We start from the raw sequence: 16658 nt of genomic DNA, 5'->3' as shown, positions 1-16658 counted from the left end.
AATCTCATCATGACTCTACCAAGTAAGGTAAGAATTTCAAGTTCTAAACACCCTTTAAATTTGTGCAATCTACCTATTTTGATCATTTTAACATTATGGAATTTTTTTATTATCTTTTGATGAATAAATTACTGTGTAATAGATAATTTGTCTCTCAAATTCCATCCTTACTAGTCAATTTCATCCTAAATCTTTTCCATACTTCTCTTTGTGTCTCTTTGGAAATTGACATTTTATAATTGTTTTAAACACAAAACTATATGCACATCACTCACTTATATAAAGAAGCAATAACATACCACTAAATGACTCTTCTTTTGAAAATATTTCAACAAAATCGTTATTTATTTAATTAAATTTTATAATAATAACCTCTCAATTGATACATACAACTCAGGGCAATTCATGCATGCCTACCAACGAGGACAATAACCTGACAATTGATGAAAACAACACTATATGTATTCTATTTTGGTGACCATTCATCCATACAACCATTAACTCCTTTTATATACAAACCTCTCGTCACTATAAACAAATATTATATTATTTTAAGTGATACGATGAGCCAGAGCATCACTTACAAATAAAAAAACGATACCAAAACAATAACCTGAACCAGTGAACTGTTCCGTGGCATAAGCTTAGGCGTGATCCACACTGTACGTAAAATGCGGTATATCATCTGGAAGAATCTACAGACGCCTATGAAACGCCAACCTCGACGATAAATCAAGGTGAGCATTTTGGGCTGTGATTTCTGGGTCGCCTCCCTCATTGTGTCACCATAGTAACTTCATAGAGTGCCACTGTGCTCCGCCTCTTATCAATGGCCACCATTTTCTCTATAGCTTCTCCTCTCGACGAATCCCCTCCAATAGACGCTGGGGAGACCCTTCGTAAGCCCCTTAGCCTGTGGCCACGTCTCTACAACTCGGCTGTGACAAATGCTCTTAGCCGGTAAGACGCAGCATATTGGAAAAGCATGTGTTAAATTTTTCTCTGAGACCTCCACAGTCACAGTGCCCAGTGGCGCCCAAAACCAAAAGTCCGAATCAGAGCCGCATAAGCATAATCTGCAACTTCTCCTCCGATCACATACTCCGAGAGCAATACAGGGATCCATACAATGAGGTCAGGATCGGGAAGTTTTTGGAGGATTTAGATGCCTTAGCGGGCACCATTGCTCTCAAGGTAGTTTATATTTTATTTGTGGAGCTATTTGATTTATTTGGTTCTACTTTTAAAATTTCAGAGAGATTTGGGACGTATCCGATTCTACTTTCAATTATTCTCTTCAGCTCAAGTAGAGGCCATAGCGTCTTCCATATAATATCTTGTAGCAGAAAATCATTCATTTTTTCATTGATATTTACTGATAAACAATGGTGTTGCTGATATACAATGCCGCCCCATTCCAACGACGCATCCGGAAAACCGAGGAGCATAGCTCTACTGTGAGGTGTTAGATATGTGACGATGATCCCGTTTTTTAACATATATCTGTCATTTACCTTAGAATGGTCATCTATTCAAATTTCCTTTATACATAAAATAAAACAAAGTAAACATCCATAGTCTTTGGAACCTAATCCATGCATAATTCCTTGAACAAATATATTATTTGTTGTTAGTGTATACATTAATAGAATATACAACAATAATCTTTAAATGACGAACTCTTATGAACAAATTTATGAATATACAATGCAACGTGCGTGTCTATATATATATAATCAAATTTAATAAATCAATAATAATAAACAATAGAGATTCTATATATTTAATTTAATTTAATAAATATTTAATTTAATATAATTTCATAAATTTTAGGGGAGTAGGGGAGTAATTTTTAAGTGTAATATTTTTGGAGATTCTAGTGGATTTTTGGTTGGATTCTAGTGGAAAAATTATGGTCAAATCTTGATTTGTATTGTTTAAACTGGTGTTTTGATTATATATATGAATTCAGCACTGTCAAAAACTCTCAATGAATTTATATTGTGAAGAGTTCACTTGTGAAAGTTGTGATTTCAATGTTTCCTTATCAAATTTTAGACAAATTAAATTAGAAAATAAATCAAAAAGACATTCCAAAAAATTACACACGTTGGAATTTAAAGTATGCTGTATGTATTTTTTACATAAATTCCTCATATATATATATATAGCTAACATATTTTCCTTAGTTAAAAAGAAATATATTTTACTTCATTATTGAAATTATATATATTGTTGGCATCTCGGGGTTCAATAGGACAAGAGACACGGCATTTTACATTTTTGGACTGATCAGTTTTCTGCTTCACCATGACTTTGCAATGTGTTGAGCCTCAAAATTACTCTTTCCTTGGCAACTCTTCTCATTCCTTTGCTTTGTTTTTCCATAAGAAAGATGCATTCTTATCACCAATAATCAATATATACTGTCTTGAGGAGGACATTTAGTGATTTACATGTTATGCTTTTACGTTTTGCTGTTTGAATAAATTTTTGTATATTAGCTACGGAATGCAGCCTATTTTGCAGCTAATTGGTTGTTCCACAGCTACCTTCATGCTCTAACAGGTTTCAGGTGTTGAAAGGAGAAACTAGCCACATGGACAGCTTGGAAATCATCATGACATGGACCCTGTCCTATTCATTCAGCTTAGGTTGACAAAGAAGATGGCATAAGACTACGGTCAATGGATAAGTCAAAAACAAAGAGACTGAAGGTAACAGGACTCTATTTGGTGGTTAATTAATACGTTTCACAGTGATGGGAAGCGTTATCCAGAGCAACTACTTGTACCTATGGACTCCAACAACCACTTGTATAAACAAATCCAACAACCATCATGTCTTAGATTTATGTCGCCAGCAGCCGAAGAAGAAATTCTGCATATCTGTCTTCTAAGTGTTTGGTTGTAGCATGATTTTCTCCACAAACAGTTATATAATTTTTCTTATAAATACCTGTGTAAAGGATCGAAGAAGTGAGTAGTAATAGTAATAGTTTTATTGTGAAATCGAAATTCTAGACTCTGTAATTTTTTAGCATTTTGTGTCCTTGTTTTAATATGAGAAGACCACATGTTTTTATGAACATCTGAAGGAATTTTCTTGGAGTTGGTTGAGCAAGCATAGCCTAATCAGTTGCAGAGGGCCCCTGCAATGAAGAAGGTTTCATTTGATTTTATTTTTCTTCTTCTCGTTAACTGTAAATTCATCATTTTCTTACTAACAATGTTTATAATGAAATTTCCATCATTTTCTTATTAACAATGTTTATAATTTAAAGCAGTTTCCATTAGCTTGACCTCTTTTTAGTTTTTATCAGTAGTTTAGAAGATAGAACTCAATGGTGTAATATTGTTTCTTCAATTAAAAACTAACCTTGTTTCAGGATGAAAGTAGGATTGAAGAATGATAAAGATACACTGTTGGATAGTTTACTTCATCTATTTTTTTTCGAGTTTAAATTCTCAATTAAACTGATCAGTGTCATTTATTGTCTTTGCCATTTAATTTTTAGTTTACTGACTCATGGTGTTAATGAATGTTTATGGAAAACCCTTCAAGTTGATAATTCATCCTTAATTAAGTGGTTGAACATTTCATCTATGCAATGACTTATTTCTGCATCTTTGTATTTGCTTTCTCTTAGATTAATGAAGTACAGAATTACTCAAATGTCATCCCAAGGAGACTTTCTCCAAAAATTAAGAGGTAGAGTAACCAAGTATTTCATTTAGTTTTATTTCTGTAATTAGTTAGACATCAATTGCAAATTTCACTTTCAGTTTTAATTCATGATTTGGAAATAATTGTAAAATAAGAATAGAAACTTTGTTTTCATTTATTTCTTAGCTTTGCTTCCAAATCTTTCTTATCTCTGTTTTCATTTTTACATTTAGAGAAGTCTTTAAGAAAGTTAGATTTAGTTTTGATAATTTACATTGTACATCATTAGGAATTAAAAGACCAAAAACCCCCAAAACAACATAAAACATAAAAAAAAAATGAAGTAAGAAGAGTTAGCTAGCATAAACAGTGCACTACACTTCATTAGTTTATGATACCTGGATTGTTAATTTATGTAGAGCAATTTAGGACACTAAATTGACCAAACATTTTGGCGCCGCTACCGGGGAAGTGTAACTAGATAGCCTTATCTCTTACATTCAAAAAAAAATGATTATGCATAGAGAAAGAGACTCTAGGGGTAGATTTATAGCTAGGGGCAGTAGTTCAATTCCTACAACACCACCTACTCCACCAAGAGCAAGGAAAGATACACCTGCATCCCAAACTCCTACTCCTAGCCATAGAACACCTGAAATTCCAAAGGCAGAAATCCAATCAAAAGAATCTACTACTTCATCTACCAAGTCAGTCCTAGAGGAGAAAAATATTGAATCTCCAACAACAGGAATAGCCTTTTCTACCTCCACAAGAGAGCACATTTTAGTTGAAGAAATAGGAATACCTAGTGAGTAAGAAGAAGTAGAACCTATCTCCCATATCCCATTAAAAGAAGAACCATAGGAGGAGAAAGTAACCTTGTACATTGAACCTTATACTGACTTTGTGTAACCTATAATGACAAAAGAAAGAGAAGATGGGGAATTCAGTCTATTTGGAGGGGGTAGAGGAAGAGGTAGAGGAAACAATGGATGAGGTAGAGGAAATAATGGAGGAGGTAGAGGAAATAGGGAAATAGATAATTCTTTTGGATTCCCTATAGTGGATGAAGAAACAAATGACACAATGAAAAATATATCACCTTCTGTCCTCCCAAACTTCCATGGGTTAAAAGTGAGGATCCTAAAACATTCTTATTTGAGTTTGAAGTCTTGTGCGGAACCTATGACTATCTAGAAGACTCTCAAAAACTCAAAATGTTTCCTTCAACACTAAAAGGCGTTGCTTTGAAGTGGTTCATGGGGTTAGTCACTCAGTCCATTGGAACATGGAATGACATGAAAAAAAAGTTTTTGGATAGGTACTTGGATTATTGCATGCCTACCAATCACAAAGATGAAGTGTTCAAAATGATGCAAAGAGAGGATGAAAATTTAGAGGCTTTGATTGAGAGATTCAAGTACAATTTGAAAAGAGAAAAAATGGACAATTTAGATGAAGATACCTTGAAATCTCTTTTATTAAAAGCCATTACAGATGAGTGGATAGATATCCTTAACATGATGGGGAAGGGAGATATCTCTTAACTTCCATTAAATGATATAGGAGAATTATGTGTTCATCTCTCAAGAGGGAAATCTAAAACTAGGAAAGGTCCAAGAAATCCTTCTCTTGTCAGAGTAAACAAATCTGCAACTGGATCTGTAAGTAGGGAAGAAATTGGTAATATTCTTGATGAGTTTAAAACTGACATTTTAGGGAGTCTTAGTGAGAAAATAGACACCCTCAAATTACAAAACAAGCAGAAGACTGAGGCTGATGCTTTAGCCATTTTTTGTCCAAAATGCAGAAAAAAAACATGCTCTAAGAGAATGCCCTTTAGATACAATAGTTGTAGAAACTTGTATGATTTGCTCAGAAAACCATGAGACCAAAGGTTGTCCTTCAATTTCAGGTTTTAAGGTTGTCTTTCAAGAGCAAACAATCCCAAATTCTGCAAAACCTCTTTGTTTTGTTGCTAGAAGACCTTGGTAGGGGCCACAAAATCAAAGATTTAACAATCAAATGTATCTTCAGCTCCCACCAAATCGGAATTCTTGGCAGCAACCTTGGCCTCAACCTCAATCTCAATCTCAAACTTGGCCTCAACCTCAATCTCAATCTCAACCGTGGGCACAAGGAACACAAAATCTTTATGGAATATTTTCTCAATATTATCAATATCCTCCATCATATCAGAATTATCCTACCCCACACATTCCACAACAAAATCAGCAGCCACAACTTCAAAATCCAAACCCTCAACTTTCATTACCATTTCCACAACAAAACCAAAATCCTCAACTCTTACTACCATTTCAGCAGAAACCAAATTAGCTACCTACCCAACCATTACCAAAACCCAATAATAAAAACCCTCAAAATGCTTACATGGTAGAAGGACTAAAATTTCTAACTTACATGATTACTCCTCTAGACCTTCATGATGTTCAACTAAGATCTGGTAGGATATTAGAAAAGGAAAGGCCTTCTCTAATTATTCAGAAAAAAAAAAAAAAAAAAAAAAAAAAAAGAAGAAGAAGAAGAAGAAGAAGGAGAGAAAAAGAAGAAAGAAAAAGAAAAAAGAAGAAGAAGAAGAAAGAAAGAAAGAAAGAAAGAAGAAAGATAATTTTGAGGAAGATTCTCTAGAAATAAATAATTTTTTGGAGGAAACATCTCTCAAAAACCAAAACATTGAAAAAGAAAAACAAAAAGAGTCAGTGAGCACAACTCCTATCATTTAGCAACCAACATCTACTTCTACACCTCCTTTTCCTGAAAGATTACAAATTGATAGAGGAGTAGAAAATCATATTATGTTGCCCAATTATGATTTTCTAGATGAATTGAAAAATGTCTGTATCAAAATCCCTTTGCTATAAGCCATTAAAAAAATTTCAATTCTAGCCAAAACAATAAAGGAGGTGAGTATAAAGAAACCAGGAAGAAAACCAAACAAAAGAAAAAGAATTCACCTCGTAGGAAAAATAGAAGACATAATGATGGGAAAAATTTCCATACAAAAATATGTGGATCTAGGAAGTCCAATTGTGAAAACACATATCAATGGAGTTGAAATTCCGAATACATTGATTGACTTAGGGGCAGCAATAAACATCATGAGCAAACAAACTATGGAGCAACTCACGCTTTTGAATCTTATTTACACACCTACCTTACTGCAACTAGCAGATAGATCAGTAATCAAACAAGATGGAGTGTTAGAAGATATTTCAGTATCTTTAGATTCTTGGGAATATCCTGTTGATTTCATGATCTTAACTCCCAAGAAAAATCTAGGAGGATCTCCACTCATATTAGGAAGACCTTGGCTGGCCACAACTTATGCTTTTATTATCTATAGATCTTATGACATGTATATTTCTGATGGTAATTCAACAAAAAAATTCTCTTTATATCCTCCAGCAAAAGCAATCACAGAAATAGATGACAAAGGATGGATTGATGATGAAGATGATATTCATCCTCTCTTTACTATTTCAAATGTTAGTGAAGATAGTCAAATTTTAAATACATTGGAAAATTTTGAATCATCTTCAGAATATGACCATAAGCAACTTCAAGAAAAATCTAATGTTGAATATTTGTCAGTTAGGTAGATGTCTCTCTATTCTATGGAAGATTTTGGTATCTCTACAATTGAAATTTTTCCAGGTAGGACATTGAACATAAAAAAACTTGGAGAAACTACAACAAGAAGAGCTAATCAAAACATTACAAAAACATTTTGTTGCATTTGCATGGGAATACACCGACATAAAAGGCATTAATCCTAAGACTTATATCCATCACATCTACATTGAGGAAAATTGTAGACCTATCAGACAACCTCAGAGAAGGATGAATCCAAATCTTAGGGAGATTGTGAAAGAAGAGCTCCAAAAATTACTGAATGTAAACTTCATTTACCCAATTTTGTATAGCCAATGGGTTCTACCTTTGGTAATTGTGCCTAAAAAAAATGGTAAATGGAGGGTGTGCATTGATTATCAAGAACTAAATAAAGCAACCCTTAAAGATCATTTCCCTTTTCCTTTTATAGATCAAGTGTTAGATACATTAGTAGGTAAGAAGTATTTCTCATTCTTGGATGGTTTTAGTGGTTATAATCAAATTCAGGTAGCGCCTAAAGATCAGGATAAAACCACATTTACTTGTCCATGGGGAACTTATGCCTACCGAGTACTTCCTTTTAGGTTATGTAATGCACCTGCAACAATCCAAAGAGTAGTATTAGGGGTTTTTTCTGATCTAATACATGATTGTGTAGAGGTATATATGGATGATTTTACAATCTATGGGAATACATTTGAAGAAGCTTTGGAAAATTTGGAAAAAGTTCTTATAAGATGTAAAGAAACAAATCTTTCACTAAGCCATGAAAAATGTTTTATGATGTTTATAGAAGGTATTGTTTACGACATCACATTTCAAGAGATGGGATTAAAGTTGACAAATCTAAAGTTGAAGTCGTCTATAAATTATCAATTCCAAATTTCCAAAAGGATGTTAAAAGTTTTCTAAGATTTACAGGATACTATAGAAGGTTTATAGAAAATTTCACTAAAATAGCATCCCCACTCTTGAAATTTCTTACCAAAGATTGTGAATTTAATTGGAATTCTGATTGCCAATTGGCATTTAAAACCTTAAAAATAAAAATTTCTGAAGCACCCATTTTAAGAGGTCCAAATTAGAAACTCCCTTTCCATATTTCAACAGATGCTTCAGATACAGCTCTGGGAGTTGTATTGGGACAAAAGATTTGATTCCTTATGCCATTTACTATACAAGTAATAATTTGACTCCCACTGAGTTAAATTATACTGTGACTAAAAAGGAATTTTTAGTTGTTGTTCATGCAATTAACAAGTTCAGACACTATAATAGGCTATGAAACCTTCGTTCATACAAATCACTCTAAAATTAGATATTTAATGAATAAACCTATTACTAATGGCAAAGTTACAAGATAGCTTTTACTTTTGCAAGAATTCAACATTATTATGCTAGATAGACCTGGAAAACAAAACACAGTTGCTGATTTCTTTTCAAGGATTCAGAATATCAAAGAAGATTCTCCAGTTGAAGATAAGTTTCCTGATGAATATATTTTTGCAGTAACTACTCAAACTCCTTGGTTTGCAAATATTGCTAACTATTTGGTCACAAGAAAGTTACCCTCACATTTGTTTCCTAGGGATAAAAGAAAAATTATTGAGGAAAGTGCAAGATATTCATGGATCACAAACAAATTGTATAAAACAGGCCCAGATCTTATGATCAGAAGGTGTGTCAGGGAAGATGAAATGCCTGAGATTCTTAAGGCATGTCATGATGAGCCATGTAGTAGACACTTTGCTAACGAAAGGATAGCCTATAAAATCCTTTCTTTAGGATATTATCGGCCATCCATCTTCAAAGATGCTAAAGAATATGTTAGGAGATGTGAAAGTTGCCAAATGGTAGGGAAACCTGCTCCCTCAAATGAAATTCCATTACAAATTCAGGTACTCATCAAACCTTTTGAAAAGTGGGCCTTAGATTTTATTGGGACAAATAATCCTCCATATAAGTAGAAGAAGTATATATTGGTATACACTGATTATGTCACTAAATGGGTAGAATCCAAAGAATTACCTTTTGCTAATGAAAAATCTGTAGTTAATTTTCTTTTTGACATCTTCACTCATTTTGGTGTTTCAAGAGAAATTGTGACAGATCAGGGATCTTAATTTACATCTAACATGGTGGAAGGGCTTGTGGAAGAATACACGATAAAACATAGGAAATCTACTCCCTATCATCGACAAGCAAATGGTCAAGTGGAATCTACAAACAAAGTGATTAAAGGAATCCTCACTAAGACTATGCATCTACATAGAAGAGATTGGGCGGAAAGGCTTCTTGAAGCCTTATGGGCCTATAGAACTGCATGGAGAAACACAACAAGACATACACCCTATGAACTTGTTTATGGGAAACAAGTCTTGTTCTCTATAGAGTTCCAAATCAGAACTTTCAAGATGGCAGTCCAACAGGGACTAGATTTATCAGAGGCACAAAAGCATAGGTTGGAGTAATTAAATGAACTTGACGAAACTAGGCAAGAGGTAGTTCAAAGGACTAGTATAGTCTAATAATAGAGGGCTAAATGGAATGACAAATATATCAAGGACAAGAGGTTTCAAGTGGGAGATTTGGCTATTATTTGATTCAATGTTTAAAGATTTTCAAGGGAAGTTTCAAACTCATTGGCTTGGGCCATATGAGATTGAAAAAGTCTTTAGTAATGGAGCAGTGAGGATAAGAACAATAGATGAAAGTAAGACTCCTTTTCTTGTGAATGGTCATAGATTAAAGATATATCAGAAACCAATTTCAAAAGAGGAGTTCATTAAGATTTTCCAAGACAATTCTGAAATGAAGCTAGTGAAGAAGAAGAATTCTTCTCCACTAACTTAGGCTTTATTTTTCCTATAAAAAAAAGAAATAAATTGTATAAGGTTGAAAACAATCATTGATTGGCATACTTATACAAAAAATATAGGGTGAAAATAAGAGATTTCTAACACCCTATATTTTCCATTTTCTTTCTGTAATAAGTAGTGACAAAAAGCTACTGTCACTCTACAATTTAGATTCTACAAATTCATCATCTCATCTCACCTCCATTTTATTTTTGCAGTTTCACTTCATCTCGTTGTCATATTTCATTAATAAATTTTTCAATTTTTCCTTTTACAGTTTTCATTCCATCTTCATTTCATTTATCATCTTGTCTTACATCTCATTTCATTTCACTTACATAGCCACTTCCATTTCATTCATGATCCATAAGCAATATTTACTTTATGTTTCACATTCTGTGGTTGATTCTGTTCTGCAGCTAATCTGATTCTACAGCTACAATTTGTTTATCAATTTAGGCACAAGTGTACAGCTCATAATAAAATACGGTATGCAGGGAATTGAAGAAAAAATCAATTTTTGAAGACCAACCATGCTCAAGGTACCTGTGTATCAACATAAAAAAATTAGCAAGCAAAAGGTAAAGGTTCCAAAGGTAAATGCAAAAATTTATTTCAAAAAACAATTTGAAAACATAAGTTTGTCTAGTATGTATAATCACATGTCTCCTTAATCAACCATCATTTGATTTGACTGCCACTATGTCTCCACCATATCTTCCATCTTTAATGACAAACAGTGTCAATGATTCTTTCATAACAAATCTCCACTTCAAACTCCATAACCTGTACTCAAACAGTCCTCCACAACTCCACCTGTTAACAGTCAAGCTGATGATGTGACCCACCTATCTACGACTCTCTAAACCCTTAATGTCTATTTATTAAATGCAAACTCTTAAGTTCATCTCTCATATTCACACAGTCATTTCATATACACAGTATTTCCATTTTCTATATACACAATCATTCCATTTTTCACATACACACAGTCTTTCCATTTTCATATATACGTAGTCATTCCATTTCCATACACACAGTCATTCCATTTCGCAAATAGCACTGATTTTATAGACAGTGAGAGTAATTTTGAAGGTTAACCAAAAAACGGTGGATATGGGGCTTATTTTCAGGACAGAGCCCATAGGGGTAAAGTATATGGAGGGGTATCCACAGCTTAAAGGCATGCTGCAGAAGGCCGTATGGTTAAATTTTATTGAGAAATTTGATGGCTAACACAAGGAAATGACCAAGTCTTTTGCAAGGTGATTTGATGGAACAAAAGTGGAGATAGGAGATACAAAATTTGCAGTCACATAATCCTTCATAGCAGAAGCAACAGAGCTTCCGAGACAAGGAGAAATATGGTTTAAAAACAAGGAATTTCATGGTGAATCTTGGAAAGTGATCCTTAGAAACCCAGGTATAGATGTTACAGTACTTAGGAAAGGAATTCCTAATTCAGCACTCAAAAACAAATGGGGTAATATGTTGTTGATATTGCAAAAATTCATTACATGTGAAGGAAGATTTGGGTTTATGTATGTTTACCATATACGCTTATTAATGAATTCTTAGAAAATAGAACCATCAACCTTCCCTTCTTCCTTCTAAATAGTCTGCAAAGGATGGCTAAAAATGTCCAAAAGAAAATTGAATCCATAGAAACAACTATGTATCATCATGGATTAGTGAAAATACTAGTTGAATTCCATTTGAAAAGTATAGGGGATACCTGGGAAGATTTATTGGTAAGAAATTTTTTCCAGGATGCTTCAGAGTCACCTGAGGAAAGTCATGTTAAGAGAAGTAGGAGGAGAAATATCAGAATTAACATTCAAAACAAATCTAGAACCTCCTCTCAAAATAATGATGCAAAGACAACTTCTAAACCAGAGGTTAGAAAGGAGTATAACCAGAAAGAAAAAATGAAAGAGAGAGCTGAAGAAATCAATGAAGACATTCTTGAACCTTCATCACCACAATAAGATGAACAATTACTCTCTAAAATACTGACCAAGATTAAGGAGCAAATCAAGAAAAAGAAGGAGATAGGGAAGAGGAAGAAGGACACAAGAGAAGAAACCATAAGCTTCCAAAACCTGAGAAGGAGCTCTAGACTCCAAGGTAAGGTGAGGAATGTAACATCAAAAGAAGCCTAGTTCATAAACTTAGAGGAAGAAACCCTAGTTTAATCTCCTGACAGTATTCCACTTGAACACAATCCATAAAACTCTCCTCCACAGAGTTTTGAAGGCAACCCAAGCAGAGCTTCTCCTGGCATAGATCCACTACAACATGAAATCTATGACTACATAGAGTCATTAGAGAGAAAGGATACCTCAATGGATCCATGATCCTAAACCAATCTAAAGTAGCGTTTCAATCCACAAGAATCTTTAACTAGCTCTCTCAAACAATAAATCTTTGAGTTAGATATTTTGAATAGGCACATTCAAGAAGAAAATTAAACCTTGAGGGAACATAACAAGTTGGATAAAGCCATTCATGACAACACAATGCTACACCCAGGATTATGGTACAAGAAAAATTGGAAGCTGAAGAGGAAAAATAGAAATTTGAGCAGAACACTTATCAACCTCAAATACAGACTTCTTATGAAGAAGCCCATGATGGCAATCAATGCAAGGAGAAGTAAGAAAAGGAAGTTGGATGTGCTCGCAGAAGTATCAGCACAAATGCAATAGGAGAAAGAAGTTCACATTTTTGAAAGTTGCATGGGGACATGTAATGATTTTGCAGTGGGGATGTTTGGTCAATTTAGTGTCCTAAATTTCTCTACATAAATTATCAATCTGGGTATCCTAAACTGATGAAGTGTAGTGCACTGTTTTTGCTAGTTGACCCTTCTTATTTCATTCTTTCTATGTTTTATGTTGTTTTGGGGGCGTTTTGGTCTTTTAATTCCTAATGATTTACAATGTAAATTATAAAAACTAAATCTAACTTTCTTAAAGACTGCTCTAAATCTAAAAATGAAAACAGAGCTAAGAAATATTTGGAAGCAAAGCTAAGAAAGAAATGAAAACAAAGTTTCTATTCTTATTTTACCATGATTTCCGAATCATGAATTAAAACTGAAAGTGAAATTTGCAATTGATGTCTAACTAATTACAGAAATAAAACTAAATGAAATACTTGGTTACTTTGCCTCTCAATTTTGGGAGAAATTCTACTTTGGATGACATTTGACTAATTTTGTACTTCATTAATCTAAGAGAAAGAAAATACAAAGATGCGGAAATAACTCATTGCATAGATGAAATGTTCAACCACTTAATTAAGAATGAATTATCAACATGAAGGGTTTTCCATAAACATTCATTAACACCATGAGTCAGTAAACTAAAAATGAAATGGCAAAGATAGTAAATGACACTGATCAGTTTAATTGAGGATTTAAACTAGCCTAAACAATGAATGAAGTAAACTATCCAACATTGTATCCTTATCATTCTTCAATCCTACTCTCATCCTGAAACAAGGTTAGTTTTTAATTGAAGAAACAAGATTACACCATTGAGTTTTGTCATCTAAACTGCTAATAGAAACTAAAAAGAGATCAAGCTAACAAAAACTGCTCTAAATCATAAAAATTGTTAATAAGAAAATGATGGAAATTGCATTATAAACGTTGTTAGTAAGAAAATGATTATAAACACTGTTTTAGAAAGAAAATGATGAATTTACAGTTAACAAGAAGAAGAAAAATAAAATGAAATGAAACCTTCTTCAGTGCAAGGGCCCTCTGCAACTGATTAGGCTACACTTGCTCAATCAACTCCAAGAAAAATCCTTCAGATGTTCATAAAAACATGTGGTCTTCTCATATTAAAATAGGGACACAAAAAGCCCGAAAATTATAGTGTCTAAAACTTTGATTTCACAATAAAACTACTACTATTACTACTCACTTCTTCAGTCCTTTACACAGGTATTTATAAGAAAAATCATATAACTATTTGTGGAGAAAAGCATGCTATAGCCAAACACGTAGAAGACAGATATGCAGAATTTCTTCCTCGGCTGTTGGAAACATAAATCCAAGACATGGTCACTGTTGGATTCATTTGTACAAGTGGTTTTTGGAGTCCGTAGGTACATGTAGTTGCTCCGGATAATGCTTCCCATCACTGTGAAATGCATTAATTAACCACGAAACAGAGTCCTATTACCTTTGGTCTCTTTTTGTTTGACTTATCCATTGACCGTAGTCTTATTCAATCTTCTTTGTCAACCTAGGCTGAATGAATAGGATAGGGTCCATGTCATGATGATTTCCAAGCAGCCCATGTGGTTAGTTTCTCCTTTTGACACCTGGGATCTGTTAGAGCATGAAGGTAGCTGCGAAACAACCAATTAGCTATCGAATAGGCTACGTTCCATAGCTAATATACAAAAATTTATTCAAATAGCAAAACATAAAAGCATAACATGTAAATCACTAAATGTCCTCCTCAAGACATTATATACCAGTTATTGGTGAAGAGAATGCATCTTTCTTATGGAAAAACAAAGAAAAGGAATGAGAAGAGTTCTTAAGGAAAGAGTAATTTTGAGGCTCAACATAATGTTTTTCATCTTTATTTGTTGCATGTTTTCCATTATTTCTTTATGGATTTTCTCTGCACTGATGTATCGTTGTTGTTTGAATATTGTTGATCTTTCCAGCACTATATTTCTAAACATACTACAGTATACAAGACTTATAAACTATTATTAATAATTTTTTTTAGCTTTTTTCTTTCCCACAAAATAAAATATATATAGATATATATATATAGATATATATATATATATATATATATATATATATATATATATATATATATATATATATATATATATATATAATTGTTTAGATTGATCAAAGTTGCCTTTGAAAAAATAACTTTTACCTATTGTGTTAGATTGATCAAACTTGCACATGTAGATTTTAGAGTCAAGTCAGAAAAAATGACATTATATTCTTAATGGTTTGTTTTTTCAGCACTGCTCCGATTATAATGACACATCGAGACCATTTCTACTAGTTACATCGTCTCCTGACAAGATGGTGTTGAAGAAGCCAATCCGTGTGGATACGGATGTGAAATTTGTTGGTGTTGTTACTTGGGTTGGTCGCTCATCAATTGAGATTCAAATGATCATAACTGAGCTATCTGGCGGTATTTATACAACAATGCCTCACTATTTTTCATCACTACCATTTACTTTGCAAATGTTGTTCTGTAATTGAAGAAGCTCCCATGAGATTTTTGCTTGGGCCTTTTCCGCAAGGGAAACTGGAAGTGGGGGCTCTATTGCTCTAATTACAAACTTTACGCAGCTTGTGTCATGAGACTTGAAAACTAGAAATAAACCCCTGTTAACTGACTTGTACCACAAACAGACACAGAAAAGGCACTCCTAGTGGAAGGTGAAGAAAGAGACATGAGAAGGAAGAAGGAAAGACAAAGATGTGGAAAGGAGTTTGAGGAAATCAACAAGTTGCATGGTGATGGCGATGGTGTGAGAGTAGAAGCTTTGTTGAGAGAAGGTCGTGTGTTGTGTGACATGCCTGTTGCTTTTGCAGACAGGGAAAGCATACTGATAAAGGGACAAGGCTTGTAAATGCACTCGTTTGCTAGCCACAACAACGCAACTTGCATGGACGAATCTTTGGAGGGTTTCTGATGCATCATGCCTTTGAGTTGGAATTTTCTACCTGTTATGCTTTTATAGGTCATGCTCCTTGCTTTCTGAAAGTTGATCATGTTGATTTTCTGAGATCGGTGAGTAACACTTCCTGCAAATAGATATTTTAACTCCCCAATCTCATCATTTGAGTTTGGTCTGTTTAATTTCGTAATAGTTCTCTGATTTACTAGTCGAGTACTGTGGAGGACAAGGGGAAGGCGGTGGGAGTAAAAAATTTTCAGGAAAGGGAAGCCCATAAGCTCATGAATGCCTACATAAAATGGCATCCGATGGTGTAATGGAGTTCTTTTCCAAGGCTAGATGTGCTGCCGCCTTGTACCCACAGAACGAGATTGAATCCAGAACAGTGAAGGGAATTTTTATTGCTAAGTAGCTACCAAGGAAAATACAGGTAGAAGATGGTCAAACCAAGTGATTCTATTGAGCTGGACCCCAAGCCTGGGGACATGCTGTCGGTCTAGGGTCTGGAGGTAATGGACCAGAACGTCGAGATGTATATTCGTCCAGCTGGATGATTGGGAGGAAGAAAGGAGGCTCGAAAGCGGGTTGGAAGCAGAGTAAAACCCTAGGGCTCTTGGAGGAAAGTTTAGGATTGTTGTATCTGGAAAGCTAGGAAGGGCAGTAGAAGGTGCACGAGAAGCCATCCTTGTTGGAGCATGAAGTGGTAGCAATCGATACTTTCCAAGTAATTTTTGATCCATCCCATCCTCACAGTCATTTGTATTTAGGAGGGTTAGAGGACATTCGTAATTAGTTGTGTGTTTAGAAGTAATGACGAAT

General features: G+C 34.1%; 1 pseudogene; it reads left to right on the top strand.

Moving 5' to 3' along the window:
- The first annotated feature begins 829 nt into the window (after positions 1–829).
- Positions 830–16658, top strand: part of LOC149201539 (acyl-coenzyme A thioesterase 2, chloroplastic-like) — a 37127-nt pseudogene continuing 21298 nt past the window's right edge.

The sequence above is a fragment of the Pinus tabuliformis genome, chromosome 2_1 (assembly GCF_031772625.1).
Source record: "Pinus tabuliformis cultivar Carrire ecotype Pingquan chromosome 2_1, CPIR1, whole genome shotgun sequence".
Classification (NCBI taxonomy): domain Eukaryota; kingdom Viridiplantae; phylum Streptophyta; class Pinopsida; order Pinales; family Pinaceae; genus Pinus; species Pinus tabuliformis.
The sequence above is the reverse complement of the archived record's forward strand: the minus strand, read 5'-3'. Positions and strand labels throughout refer to the sequence as shown.